Raw genomic sequence first — 14,853 nt, forward strand, 5'->3', positions numbered from 1 at the left:
TTGGGGGTAGATGCTCGAGAATTTCCAGGGGGACTCCTGAGGCTCGATCCCGCCTTTGCGTATGCCGAGCCTCCTTCCTCATGACCTTTGTCATGGGCGGAGTGCCTCACGCTGGCTCCCGGCAGTGATAGAATTCCAGTTGAGCTATTACAGATCCTCACTCAATATGCAATATGCCAGCTCCCGGCAAGTCAAGTTATATGTGTTGCTATTTTATTGGTAAGTTTGGTCACTTGCAATTATTGCTTATTTTGATGCCCAAATTGTCCTGGATTTGGCCAGTGGGAATTCTTTCAAGTTGTTTTTTGTGTTCTTTTGGTTTGTCCCTATTGTCTGTAATTACTTCCGTACTTTCTGACAAATGAGGTATTCCAGGCTCATCTTTCACTTTCCTGGAATCAGCCAGTTCTGCTTCCTTTTAGTGGAGAGTGGGATTTAGAAACCAAGATCTGGGCACTACATGTGCTCCTTGCTCATTGAAGTATTGCTGCTCACATCAGAGTTAGGAAAAATATGTATGTGTGTATAACATATACAACTACACTTCTCTATCTGTTTATATTGATACATTGAAATATCTGTATTTCGGTACCTGTATTTCTAACCAGGCGTTCATACCAATACCTCTAATTCCAACCCAGTACCATAGAATTCTTTCTAGTTTTCTCCTTTTTCTTATTTGTAGCCCCTTTTTTGACGGTGATGAACTGGACTCCCGTTATATAACCAGCATCCCATCCCTTCTGCCCTCTCCTCATTCTAGGACCCTCCTCTTCTTGCTCAGGCTGTGACGCTCCACTCTGGGTCACCGGAGCCCTCACCCTTCTAGTGCAGACACAGCTTCCTCACCTCATGCCGAAACTGCCTTCCTTTCCCAGTCTGATGCTTGCCTTGTCCAGCCCTGTCTAATGGCTTTCGTACTGAACTTTGCAAGAAGGAGAGGAAGAAAGATGTCGACATTTTATCTTAAGCTCTTTTTGGTGTATTTATACATAGTTTTTATAGTTATAGTTTTTCATGTTTACATACTATAATGTATCTGTGATATAGGAATTGTACGGTTGGGGTCTGGAAAGCATGTAGTTTATTGGTGTTAGTGAAGTTATACAATAAATCAGTTGCAAGGAGTTATCTTAGAAGCAGAGTACATGGAGCATGGACGAAGTGATTACACTTTCTTAGGAAGTACATAGAGTCCATTGGAGACATTCTAAAACCCGCTGATAGAGCACCCGCCCATGGACCATCTCCAAATCATCCACCCATTCATCTAATCATTGATGTCTCCATCACTTTTCACTCTCAGTATTTTTCAGTTTCAAGGCTAATTGAGCTTGGAAGATAGCTGGTGCCCTGGAACTGGCCAGGAAGGCAGGAGTAGTTGACCAGCCGAAACAGAGGACGCAGTGAGAGCCTGGTGATCATCACCAAAGCAGCATTCCCTGCTCTTTTGCAGCCAGGACAACGGCCCTGGCAATAAGGGCAGTACTGCTTGCCAGGCAGCACTGTTAATCATGGTGAGAAGCTGTCTCTGCCGTGGGCCCAGAAAGTCACCATAACTGGCTGGCAGACAAAACGTCACCATGTAAGGCTCTTCAGTGGTAGCCCCTGCCTGGGAACACACAGGCCTGTGTGTGAACAGCAAGGCTAACTAGAGGGCACCCAGTTGACAGATGACCCCACAAATGAAATCTGTAACTGGATCTGGACCACAGCCAGACCACCTGGCTGTCCTCTGTCAGGGCCTCAGGACCTCAGGGGAGGGTCCTGCTGCTGTTGCTGCAGGCAGCGGGGTGGTGCAGGGGTCATGATGAGAGGTGAGGATGTGTCTCCCTGTCCCGCAGAACCCTCTGTGCTGGCCGTGTCTCCCTCAGTTAGGTGAGAGGGAGGTGCCCTTGTGCCGATGACGGTGTTTACTGTTAGAGAATTTTATAAGCAACTTGTACTGGTTTTCAGTATCCTTGTTAATGCATGAGTGCACCTCTGGAATCATTTTGAAATATCTCATGCTTCTGAGGTTCACTGGTGTATAAAGTGTAGATCTAATTTAATTTTTCCCCACATTGGTATACCATTAGCATAAACCTTCCCACCAGCTCCCTTATGAAGAAACTTAGTTTACGAAAAATAAGAAGTCATGTCTGTTTCTTGGCTCTCTACTTTGTTCCAGGACTCTTGTGTTTCTACTTTTGTACCTATATCACACAGTCTTAATGCTTGTTGTGTTATGTTGCTGTTGTTACCCAGTTGCTAAGCTGTGTCCAACTCTTTGTGACCCCGTGGACTGCAGCACGCCAGGCTTCCCTATCTTCCGCTATCTCTCAGAGTCTGCTCAGATGCATGTTCATTGAGTTGGGGGTGCTGTCTAACCATCTCATCCTCTGCTGCCCCTTCTCCTTTTGCCTTCAATCTTTCCAGCATCAGGGTCTTTTCAAATGAGTCAGCTCTTTGCATCAGGTGGCCAAAGTATTCGAGTTTCAGCTTCATCATCAGTCCTAGAATACTTATATATTATATTATAATATGCTATAATTTTTGTTGTTATCTGGATAGTTTTTCTGCTATTCATGCCTCTTAATTTTTTCAAAGAAATTTTAGAATTGTTTTGTTGTGCTAAAATGTCCTTTGAGAAGTTAAGATTCTAATTTCATTCAGTTTGCTCACATTTAAAAAAAATGTATTTCCGTCTTGACACTTGGGTTTAACTATGTCTCTTCTCATATTTGAATTTTCATCTATTTTCTCCAATAAAACTGAAGATTTTTAATTTATGTGCTTGTTGAACTGTGTTTATTCATGTATACAAAATTCTGAACATAGCTGTATACATTAACTGCTCAAAAACAGAAAGGAAAAAACCCTTTCTTATATTTATTCTATAATCATCTGTTTTGATCATTTTGGGCACAAAGGGCCTTTGAAGATATTGATTTAAAACTGGGTGGAAAAGAGGCCCACAGAATTCTGTTGTCTGGCTCCAGGACTTCTGAGTGCATTGTTCTTCCAGATGCAGCCTGGTGTGTCTGTGGAATCACTCACAGGGAGTTAGAGAAGGAGTTATAGTTGAGGTTGGTTTGGGGACATTCTTTAGCATGAGCAGTGCTTGAATACAAATAGCCCACAGATGTCGGTGTCAACTGCTGGATCTACCTGGCTGTGTTGTCCGGCCAGCAGGCAGTCTCCTCCTGTGCATTCCCTGCTCCAGTCGTGTTTCCCTGGAGCTTCTAGAACTTACAGCACCCACAGTCCTGGCCACTGGATGCTGAGAAGGCTGCTGAGTGGATTCCAGTGACCACCTGCCATGTTATGGGTTAGTCTCTTGTGGATTTTCCTGGAAGCTGACTGTTATGTGTCATGATGTTTTTGTGAGAAAATGATTCCAGAGTTCTAAATGACGTATTGAAAAGGGGACTTTTAGAGCGTATCTTGTTTCATATGTGAACAGCCTAAAATTTAGTATTTTGTATTGGAGTTACCTTCCCATCATCCCATAAAAATTACTAGCTTATTCATTTAGTTCATGGAAATGGCTTATAATTCCATTGTTGTTCAGGCATTAAGTCATGTCCAACTCTTTGTGACCCCATGGACCAGAGCACGCCAAGCTTCCGAGTGAGCTCACGTTCTCGTCCACTGAGTCCGGGATGCTGTCTAATAGCGTTACTCCTTCATCATTCCATTGCCATCTGTTTATGTAACGATGATTATGTCTCTGGTTCTCCTGTGGAATGGAGCATGGGAGGTAAATAATAAATGTATCTCCTGTGCAGTGTTTTCATTAAGTGATTTTAAAATCTTAAAACTTATAAAATCCATCTGAAAAATAGCCTATTCGAGTTTTAGGAATGGCTAGAACTAAATTTTTGAACTTCACATTGAAGCTATGTCATGTCCTAGGAAAGTAGGATCCCTAATTGGCATTTAAGGTTAACTTGAATTGTCAGGATTATCTTCCCCTTCAGGGCACTCTTAATTGTTTTATTACCCTGGTGGCATGGTTTTCAGACCTGATGGGCTGAGTTCCTCTGGAATTCTACTCTGTTGCTCAGCAGCTTTCTCAGTGTGGATGTTAATGAAATTGACAGAAAAATGCTAAAGCATTAAAACACAGTGCATTAAATATAAATGCCATAGTAGGTCTTAGGACAGAGAAATGTAAGCTGACTTTATGTTTCAGGGCATTACAGAAGAGAGGTAAAATGGTAACTTAAAAAAAAAAAAACCTACACACTTTAAGACTGTAAGATCCCTTTAAGGGAAAAACGTGTACTTTTCTTTGGAAAATTAAGGGTTAGAATTCTCCATTTAAATTTTCTTGAATTTTTTTTTTTTTTTGAAGATTACTAAAGTAAGAACTGGAACATGTTTTTTAAACAGAGAAAATATGATACATTGTTTGTGGTTACAAAACATGTAGCAAAAATAAAAAGATATGAATGAGACACGTTCCTACGTCTTCAGAAATTTTGTTGAAGTATAGTTGACTTACACTATTGTGTTTAATTTCTGCTATACAGCAAAGTGACTCAGTTATACATATGTGTTCTTTTACATATTCTCTTCCATTATGGTTTGTCACAGGATATTGAATATAGTTCTCTGTGCTCCACAGTTGGGCCTTGTTATTTATCCATTCAGTAATCCCAAGCTCCCATGCCATCCCTCCTTTACTCCCCTCTCCCTTGGCAACCACATGTCTGTTCTTTATGCCGTGAGTCCGTTTCCATTTCATACATATGTTCATTTGTGTAGTATTTTAGATTCTACATCTAAGTGATATCATATGGTGTTTGTTTTTCTCTAGGTCCATCCATGTTACTGCAAATAGCATTATTTCATTCTTTTTAATGGCTGAGTGATATTCCATTCTGTGTATGTACCACATCTCCTAGTTATCTGTTCACCTGTCGATGGATATTTAGATTGCTTCCACATCCTGGGTATTGTAACTGGTGCTGCTATGAATGTTGGGTGCATGTACCTTTTAGAATGGTGGCTTTGTCTGGGTGTATACCCAGGAGTGGGATTGCTGGATCTTATGGACACATGCCTATTTTAGGATAGTGTTAATCTTTGGAGAGAAGTGGGGAGGGGCTTAATCAGGCAGAAATTCAGGAGGATGTTCAGCTATAAGATTTTATTTTTAAAGAAAAAAAAAATCAAACTCCTCAAAAGGTATATGCACTTTATTAAAACCTAATAATAACAGGGACACAGATTAAAAACAGCAGGGTATTCATACTCCAAAAACTACCTTGGCTTTTACTCATGAAGTCATTTTTTAAAAAATTAAAAAAAATTTTTTTTTTCATGAAACTATTTTTAAGTAAAGGTATCAAGAACAGAGACTGCAGATATTAAAATATAACATGATTTAACTGTATTAACTCTGGATTTCTGGTTCACTGGCAGCTTCCTATCTTTTTACCAGTCTCTAGTATATTGTTGGGCTTACCTTGTAACTCAGTTGGTAAAGAATCCGCCTACAATGCAGGAGACCCGAGTTCAATTCCTGGGTTGGGAAGGTCCCCTGGAGAGGGAAATGGCAACCCACTCCAGTATTCTTCCCTGGAGAACCCCATGGACTGTAGCCCGCCCGGCTTTTCTGTCCATGGGGTCACGAGTCAGACACGACTTAGTGTCTAAACCGCCACCACCAGTACATTGCTGGTGCTTGCGTGCTCAGTCACTCAGTCGTGCCCAACTCGCTGTGACTCTGTGGACTGTAGCCTGCCAAGCTCCTCTGCCCATGAGATTTCCCAGGCAAGAATACTGTAGTAGGTTGCCATTTTCTTCTCCAGGGAATCTTCTCAACTTAGGGATTGAACACACGTCTCCTACCTTGCAGGCAGATTCTGTATTACTGAGCCATGTGGGAAGCCCCAGTAAATATTGCTGATACTTGGTATTTAAATGTCTCTTTCATTAGTATATTAGTATTCATTTGGAAATGTGCTGGTTAGGCTGTGCCATTAAAAAGCACATCATGTAGTAATTCCCATTTCCTTATAAAAATCACTTAATACACTTGTGAATGTCAACTAATGCTAAGTCACTTCAGTCGTGTCCGACTCTGTGCGACCCCATAGACGGCAGCCCACCAGGCTCCCCCGTCCCTGGGATTCTCCAGGCAAGAACAACTAGTAGGAGATTTATCTGTGTTTAGCAGATTGTCACCATGGCAGGGGAAATTTTTTTTACCTGTATTGGTCAACTGCCTTAACTTCATTCAGATTGCATAAATAGTAGTTCCTCTGCCTTAATTACAGGAATGTTTTAATCTGGTAAAGGCATTAGAAAGAAAAGTATTTGCTAATACTCTGAAAAGTAACTGTGATGACATGTATATTGTATATGTCTAGAACTCTGCACCTGAAGCTTTTCGCCTCTTTCTTGGGTCCTTCTGGGGACAGTGGTGGGATTTGCAGCGTCGCATCTAACCTTGCTCTTCAATGGATGCGTTCTACAAAGTGTAGTTTCCCTCACTCCCATGATTCCATAGAAAGAGGAGGCCTTTGCCAGAGAATAAAGGATGCATTGACTCAGGTGTCTAATCCCTGGACCTTGGGTTGTTTTTGATAGAGTCTCAGACCTTAGTTTTTTGTTTGTTTGTTTGTTTTCCCATTTTTTCATATGTTTAATATGAAATGTACAAAAACCAAATGAGGTATCATTAAAAATGTATTCCAACATTTGTCTTATAATTGCTAGGAACTATTCTTTCTTATTTTAATTATTTTTTTTCTTTTTACTCCAGTATGTATATATTAAAGGTGATAGTCGCTAAACGTAATGAATTTTCCATTCAGCATCAGTGGACTCCCTGGTCTGGCTGGTTTGTCAGAGCCATTGCACGCTCACCTCTCCTGTGAGCAGTGCTGCAGCAAGTCCGTGCGGGACTTCACCCTTCGGTGCATCTGAATGTGTCATGCTTCAGTGCCAAAATGTACTTGCGTGTATTCCAGCTCTTGGAGGGAGCAGGTGGAGTGGAGCTCAGGAGCCTTAATAGCATTCTCATCTGCTGAAGGGCTGCTATGAATTGTTCAGTGACAAATTACAAAAGAATTTTAGTGCAACTAGAAAGGGAGATGAATTTTCAAGCCGTTTAGCCAGGCTGTCTGGAGAACAGAAGAGACCTTCCACACTTCATGAAAAGCAGCAGATCACACTGTCTCATTTCCCCTTCAACTCCCTTGCACTTGCCCTTAAGCTGTCCTTAGACATCTTCCTCTAATTGGAGCTCCGCAAAGCTGACACCTGTCACTTGCACGTGTATGATTCCTTCAGTAGAGTCTGTTGAGCGTCAGAGACCTAACTATTCTTAAAGACTATACCCAAAGCCAGCGGTTTTAGTGTGTCCCCAGATCAGCACGGTCAGCATTACCTGGGAGCCTTTCAAAATGCAGTTTCCTGGGCCCCATCCCTGACCCACCCAATCAGAACATCTGGGGACAGGCCCAGCAATCTAGATTCTTTTGACCCCATAAGTCCTACAGGTGACTCTGATGCACACTCTAGTATGAAGACCAAGGGTGACCACACATTCTTGCCCCAGGCTTTGGCCCAGGGGACAACCATTTGTCAGTTTTTTTAAACCCTTCTCTTCTCTTGTCTGAATCATTACATTTATTATTCGTGATCTCTCACAACTGAGGTGGAGGGTGCTGCTCCACGTTGGGCAGAAGCAAAACTCGTCCTCTTGAGCAGCTTCAGACTGATGAGAAAGGAGAGATTTACCCAAAGCTGAGTTCCGAAATGAGTGAATTTGTCATAATGGTCCTTGGTGAAAAGCGACTTAGATATACTTGGCCCAAAGTGTCTAGTGAAGAATTATCTAAAGGCTGGAAAGTGGGTGAGGTGGGGAGCAGAGTAGCGGGAGACCAAGTAACCTTGGCTGCTGAGTCTTGGCAAGTTTGTAGCATTCCCAGATCCCAGGCTGGTGGCATGGATTTTCTGCAGAAGGTGCTCACCAGTCAGGGCAACAAGAACGTATTCATGGAGGTGAAGGACAGCCCAGTTTTTATGTAGTCCAGAGGAGGCTTGAGGGTGAGCTATAAAGAAAAGGAGTTGATGCAGTTAGGAGACTGTCCGTGTTTAGGGAGAGGGGAGAAGGGGGCATTTTGGAAGGAAAGCTAGAATGTGGACAGCTTGGTGGGTGTTGGAAGCAAGAGCTGAATAGTTGAGATTGTTACTGACAGGGTAAGCTGTATTGCTGGTAACAGAGAGTATGAGCTACTACGTATGAATGGAAAGAAAATGGCAGTCAGCCCTCTGTATGTGGTTTTGCATCCCAGTGAATCCAGCCAACAATTGCAGATTAAAACTATTCAGGGAAAAAGTTCCAGAAAGCAAAACTTGAAATTTTCCATGCTCTGGCGGTTATTTACATATCATTTACATTGTATTTACAACTATTTACATAGCATTTACATTCTGTTAGATACTCTAAGTAAGCTGGAGTAGTTTAAAGTGTACAGGAGGCTGTGTGTAGGTATATGCAGGTACTAGGCCCTTCTACATAAGGGACTTGAGCGTCCTGGACACTGGTCTCCCTGGGGGGGGGGGGGGCAGGCGGTGATCTGGACAAACCCCCATGGATACTGAAGGGCCACTGTGCTGAGAGTTTGACCACTTAATGTACTATCTTCCATTCAGTGCTGCAGAATCTAATATTTTCTTGTCTACTGTATCTCCCCCGAGGCTTTAAGAGGAAAAGATTCATCTCCCACTCACCCCACACCCACACACATGCAGCTAAAAATGGCTTTGGTGGGGATGGGACTGGCGCATCTTGAAATTTTATAAAGCTCCACACTAAACCTGTGTACACAGTTGGAGCAAATGATCCTTGTCGGTTATTTGGCTAGCAGTCTCAATAATGAAGACCGAAAATCAGTTTTCTTTATTCTCCAGAGTCCCAGAATCTAATTTGCAATTTTCACTTCACCAAAAGTGAACAAGGGGCTTCCCTGATAGCTCAGTTGGTAAAGTATCCGCCTGCAATGCAGGAGACCCTGGTTCGATTCCTGGGTCAGGAAGATCCCCTAGAGAAGGGATAGGCCACCCACTCTAGTATTCTTGGGCTTCCCTTGTGGCTCAGCTGGTAAAGAATCCACCTGCAGTGTGGGAGATCTGGGTTTGATCCCTGGGTTGGGAAGATCCTCTGGAGAAGGGAAAGGCTACCCACTCCAGTATTCTGGTGTGGAGAATTCCATGGACAGTCCATGAGGTTGCAAAGAGTCCAACACAACTGAGCGACGAAGTAAAAAAAATAAAAATAAAAAAGTGGTTTATCTAAAGCAGCAAGTTGCAAATCCACATTTGAATATAAACATTGAAAAGGAGAGTACAGGGCCCAGGTGGCTGTTTGGTAAGGTGTCACATGCATTTACATCCTTCACAAATGCTAATGGACCATCTGATGACAAGCTTTATACCTGCTATGTGTGATGCCCAGTGCAAGGCACTTACCTGAGCCAGCTGTCAGGCCCAAGCCATGTGACCTGTAAGAATGTGTTAGTGTTCATGTAAAAATTTTATACCCTCCACCAGCACCATGACAAATCTTAAGTCTTCCCTGTCTTGCTGTCCAAAACCATTTTTGAGATAGAGGGAAATTGCTATATTTCAGGTGTCTTAAAAGCTAGTGTCACAAGAGTCCAAGACCTAGGACATATTATGTCAAATGTTCTTAAGTATTGGCACATGTTAGTGGAAATTAGATTCTGTCAGGTGACGGACAGGGAGGCCTGGTGTGCTGCGATTCATGGGGTCGCAAAGAGTCGGACACGACTGAGCGACTGAACTGAACTGAACTGAGGTCCCCTAATTGGTGCTGTCATCTTAACTTATTTTAGTGTTAAGTGTTTTAAAGATCCTTTATATGACTTAAAATTATCATACACAAGGAAAGTTTCTTTTAGCTTGAACTAGGAAATGAGAGCTTCACCTGTTCTACCTCACTCAACTTTTCATGTGATACCATTCCAGAAAATTTTTCCAGACAAGAGCTTTGCTTTTCTTTTTTTTATCTTTAAACTTTTTAAAATTTATTTTTAATTGAAGGGTAATTGCTTTACCGTATTGTGTTGGTTTCTGCTGTACAACACTGTGAGTCAGCCGTAAGTATACACTTGCCCCTTGAGCCTCCCTCCCACCCCCTCATCGCACCCTGCTTTTCAGACTGTTGTCTGGAAAATGAAAACCTGTCCTTCACTGAGCGTGGTTGTGCAAGGCCTTACATTGTGTGTATACTGGGGAGGAAGTTGCTGAGGAGGGGCTTTCAGAACTAGGATTAAATGCAGAATTTGGAGCCCTGAAGCAGAGTTTCAAATGGTCCCCTGTTTTTTTTGGCCAGGAAGCTCATATTACATTTGACCTTGCCCTTTTGGGAATACAGTTGTCTTATATGTTTTTATTAATGGTAACTTAGAATGAAATAATTCAGACACCATTGCCTCAGAAATATTTATTTGACACCTTTTGATTTCAAACAGTTGATTTATTTGGGCTATAGCAGAATTAGAAAAATCTCACATGAAATTTGAGGACTGTAATTAATACTGATATTAATGATTATTATCACGACACTCCTTAGAAATCAGTAGAAATGTTTATGTGATTAATTTTTTGCAGCGTGCCTGAAATATTAAGATAGAAAATCTCCTATGAAGTCTTGTTCAGTGGTTTCATTCACAGGAGACGTCAGTAAAGCTGTTTTTTCTGTTAATGAGTGTCTTTGTCTACCTTTTATAATGTTGTTTCTGCTCCATCCCCTTTTAAGACTACCTGGGATTTGTCTGTCCTCAAGTATTTAACAGGATCTCAAGGGATCTCAAAGATGCCATCATATATTTCAAGGAGGTTTAGCTACACTCTGAACATGCAAATTAAGTGCATCACAGAAAGTCTGTCTGCTGTGATTAATTGTGTTAACCTCAGATAAAGGAGTCAATCACAGTTAGAAAATTTGAGGTCTAGAAGAAAGTGCTGAGGACTTGATGAGGGCACTGAGCCCTTGAGGGTTTACTGCAGGCGGAACACAGGCGCTGGGTCTCTTACGAAGGCCTCGCACAGCCAGTCACTCTCATCCATTCCTTCGTTGCCTCTTTCCCTTCAGCTTTTTGCTTTTTAAATATACTCACAAGTCTCCTTTAAACAAAAATATCCCATGGGATCTGTCATCTCCCTGTTCCAGCCAGCATGAACTCTCTTCCTACACAGACAACTTCTTTTTCTCTTTCTGTTTTGTTTTATTGAAGTGTAGTTGATTCATGGGTCAAGTATACAGAAGAATACACAAACTTCTTCAATGAGTAGTGCACTCGGGAGACGTCGACCATGACTTCCCTGGCTTCTGAGGTTTTCCTTCTCCCCCTCTGATGGCCCTTCTCTGTTCACTGTGGGGGTTCATCCTCTTCTACTCAGCCGTTAAAAGCTGAGTTCCTTTAGGTACTTGGCATTGGGCTCTCTTGATTCCCACCTTTCTGTCCTCTCCTCAGGTGACTTTCCCACAGCTGTGGCTTCCTTTATTAGAGATGACTCAAATATATATAGAGAGATGTAGCACACTCTCACGCACACACATATATGCACATGTGTGTGTACACATATCTACCTGGTATCTGTAGAGATGCATGTGTTTATATGTACACGTGTATATGCACAGATCTTAGATAGAGATATACATATGTATGTGTGTGTAGCCATCTGTCTATATATTTTGAGGTCTGTATCTCATGTAAATGTTTTTGGTTATTGTTAGGATTAAAAAGCAATTCTTAACTTTCTAAATTTCTTAATTTCCATCATTTAACAGAATGTACTTGACAAAAACCAGGGGTTCTTTCAAAAGTATACTTGCCAACATCAGGAAAACATCTTAAAATATTCTATATTTCAGCACAGAACACCAGATTATCAAAAATACACATGTGTATGTGTGTATATATGTGTAAATATGTATATGAGTAAGTCGGTATGAAGGTGGGTAGGTTGGTAGATGGACAGATGGAGAGAGCTCCCAGCCTTTCTTCTGGAGCTTCACGCCCTTCTACCTGCAAAAGGCATCTCAAATTCATTATGTCTAAAACCAAACTCAGTATTTCTGCCCCAACCCGAGCTTGATCCTTTTCAGGTGTTCTCATTCAGTGTGAACAGCCAGCTAGTTACAAGCCAAGAGCTGTCTTCCTCACCTCCTGGGCCCTGTCTGTTGCCCAGCATGAGTCCTGGCCATGTTATCTCCAAGTGTCTCCCAGTCTTTCATTTCCCTTCCTCTTAGGCCTCCCTCCCACCCAGTGCTGAGCCGCCAGCATCTTTGACCCAGACAGCTGCAATAGTCACCTGCCTTGTTTATCTACATCTCCTCTTGCTCTCTGGTTCATTTTTCAAACAGTAGAAAGAGTTGGACTTGAAACTCAAGTCCAGTCACGTGATGCTGCTGCTGCACAAGGGCCTTCAGGGTCTTCCTGTTGCCTGGACCTGAAATTCAAGGCGCCTCACTGTGTGCTGAGGGACTCCGCGTGCTTTGTCCCTCCCTGCCTCTGAAGTCTCATCTTGGGCAGTACTCTCCCTGGTTTCTGCTTCTGTGTCTCCCATCATCATCGTCTGTTCCTGTCTCTGCTGCATTTGCTCTCCTGTGCCCCCCCCCCCCCGCCCCCGCCCTGCCCCGCGCTTGTCTGAGGCACTGCCTCCCGCAGGGCATCCTTCCGTAACCTCTCCCTGCGCCCCGCTCCGTTCTCAGGTGCCCCAGGAGCCGGAGGCAGCGCCTCGCTCCTTCGATTGCAGCTCTGCGTTTGCTGGTGAAGTTGTTTGCTATGTGACTTCTCTCTCCTTATTACAACTCTCTAAGGACAATGTGTGTGTCTAACTCCTTCCTCTTTGCATCCTCACCCCTAGTGCTTATCACAGTGATGAGCACAGTTAAGTGCCCACTCAGTATTTGTTGAATGAATGGATGCACAGCAGCATCTTGTAAGAAGGAAGCACAGCCAGTAAGTTTGTTCAGGAAAGGAATACAGTGGAGGAAAGAGAAGGGACCAGCCTTAACGGAGTCCCTTTTATGTGCCAAGCAGTTTTTACACATTATGTGGATGGAAGCAAGGAATAGTCACTGGTGGTTATGTTTTCTTTTATAACTCCTCAAAGAGATTTTTATGTGTATTTCATGCACATACATGTGTGGCAAGATTATTTTCATTCATTTAATACAATATGAAATATGTCTCTGAAATCCTATCCTATTTTTCCATTAACATATTTTAGCAATTTTCAACTTGCATGGCTGGACATTTGATTAACAGGAAAAAAAAATTCGATTAGAGGTAATTAACACCTCAAATGAGATTGCCTTATTAATCTCTAATGTCAGTTTAAGAGCATTAAATACACATATATCCTGGGCACGGCTGTTTGATTTTTGACTTTCTGTGTGGCACACAGTTTTGAGTCCCAGTCATAAAAGGCACGGGAAACACCTTTCTTCATTATGGTCACGGTGCCTTTCCATAATTGGGAAATATATGAATGCAGTTTTATGTGAGGAGGATAAGCAGATTGTTGCTGCTACTGCTGCTAAGTCGCTTCAGTCGTGTCCGACTCTGTGTGACCCCATAGACGGCAGCCCACCAGGCTCCCCCGTCCCTGGGATTCTCCAGGCAAGAACACTGGAGTGGGTTGCCATTTCCTTCTCCAATGCATGAAAGTGAAAAGTGAAAGGGAAGTCGCTCAGTCGTGTCCGACTCTTAGCGACCCCATGGACTGCAGGTACCAGGCTCCTCCATCCATGGGATTTTCCAGGCAAGAGTACTGGAGTGGGGTGCCATTGCCTTCTCCGAGCAGATTGTTGGGTGGATAATATCCACTGCTGCCCTTCTGAGTCTCCCCAAACTGTGTCCTTCTGCTCTTGGCTCCATTTCTGCTAAATAACAGTAGTCACCAGAACCAGTACTTTGGTTATTCCCTTGGTTGTGATCCAAACCCATTAGGTTTTAACTGTATTGAATTTGAAGCTCCTTTGAGATTCTGAGACAGTATGAGAAGTAGGCATATGGATATGCTGGTCTGAAGCTCCAGCGTGGCCATGTGGGATATTGATGCTACCTTCAGGGCCCAGGGGGAGCTGGTACCCAATAGAGACTGATGGCTGTGGCCAACCAGAAGTCACGTGCCCTGTCCAGGGGAGGCAGCAGGCAGCAGCCCAGCGACAGTACTGACCTCCTGACACCAGATCCTCTCATTTTTGAAGGGAAACCAGAAACTCAGACTTTTATGTGAGAACTATGGAGTTTTCACTGTTGATTTTTTTTTTAATTTAAATTTGCATGGGGCACACAAAACACATCCAGGATCTGAGTTTTTTTTCTCTGACCTTTGTGTTGCAAATTCTTTTTCCTGGCTGCTAGTTCTCTGCGGTCTCCTTCTACCTCATCTGTCCAATATGGGTTCTTGCTGCTATTTCACACGCCCTGTGTTTTGGCTGGACTTGACTGTCCTTTCTCCAGACTCAGGAGACCCATCTCTGGTCTCAGGCCTAGACCCTCTCCCTGGTCACCCTCATGTGGGCACCTCTCTTGTCCTCTGCTTGTCCTTTGAGACCCAGCAGAGGACCTCGATGCCAGAGTCTGTCTCCCCATCCTGCACCCTGATGAACTCATCACTTTGATCCTTCATGGTTGAAGACTCCTCATACAAATGTCTTATCTTCACACATATGTTGCCTTCATTTTCAGGGCAAAGATTGAACATGGGGTCTGTTCTGAAGGCTTGATAGACTCTCAGGTGTGATATGTGCTTGTGTGCTAAGTTGCTTCAGTCATGTCCAACTCTGGGCAACCTACAGACTGTAGCCCACCA

General features: G+C 43.0%; 1 protein-coding gene across 14 annotated transcripts in view; it reads left to right on the top strand.

The window, feature by feature from the left end:
* The window catches only part of KIF16B (kinesin family member 16B), a 298,517-nt gene that overhangs the window by 150,974 nt on the left and 132,690 nt on the right, over window positions 1-14,853 (top strand). The window lies entirely within an intron of this gene.

Source organism: Bubalus bubalis, chromosome 14 (assembly GCF_019923935.1).
Source record: "Bubalus bubalis isolate 160015118507 breed Murrah chromosome 14, NDDB_SH_1, whole genome shotgun sequence".
NCBI classification, from domain to species: Eukaryota; Metazoa; Chordata; class Mammalia; order Artiodactyla; family Bovidae; genus Bubalus; species Bubalus bubalis.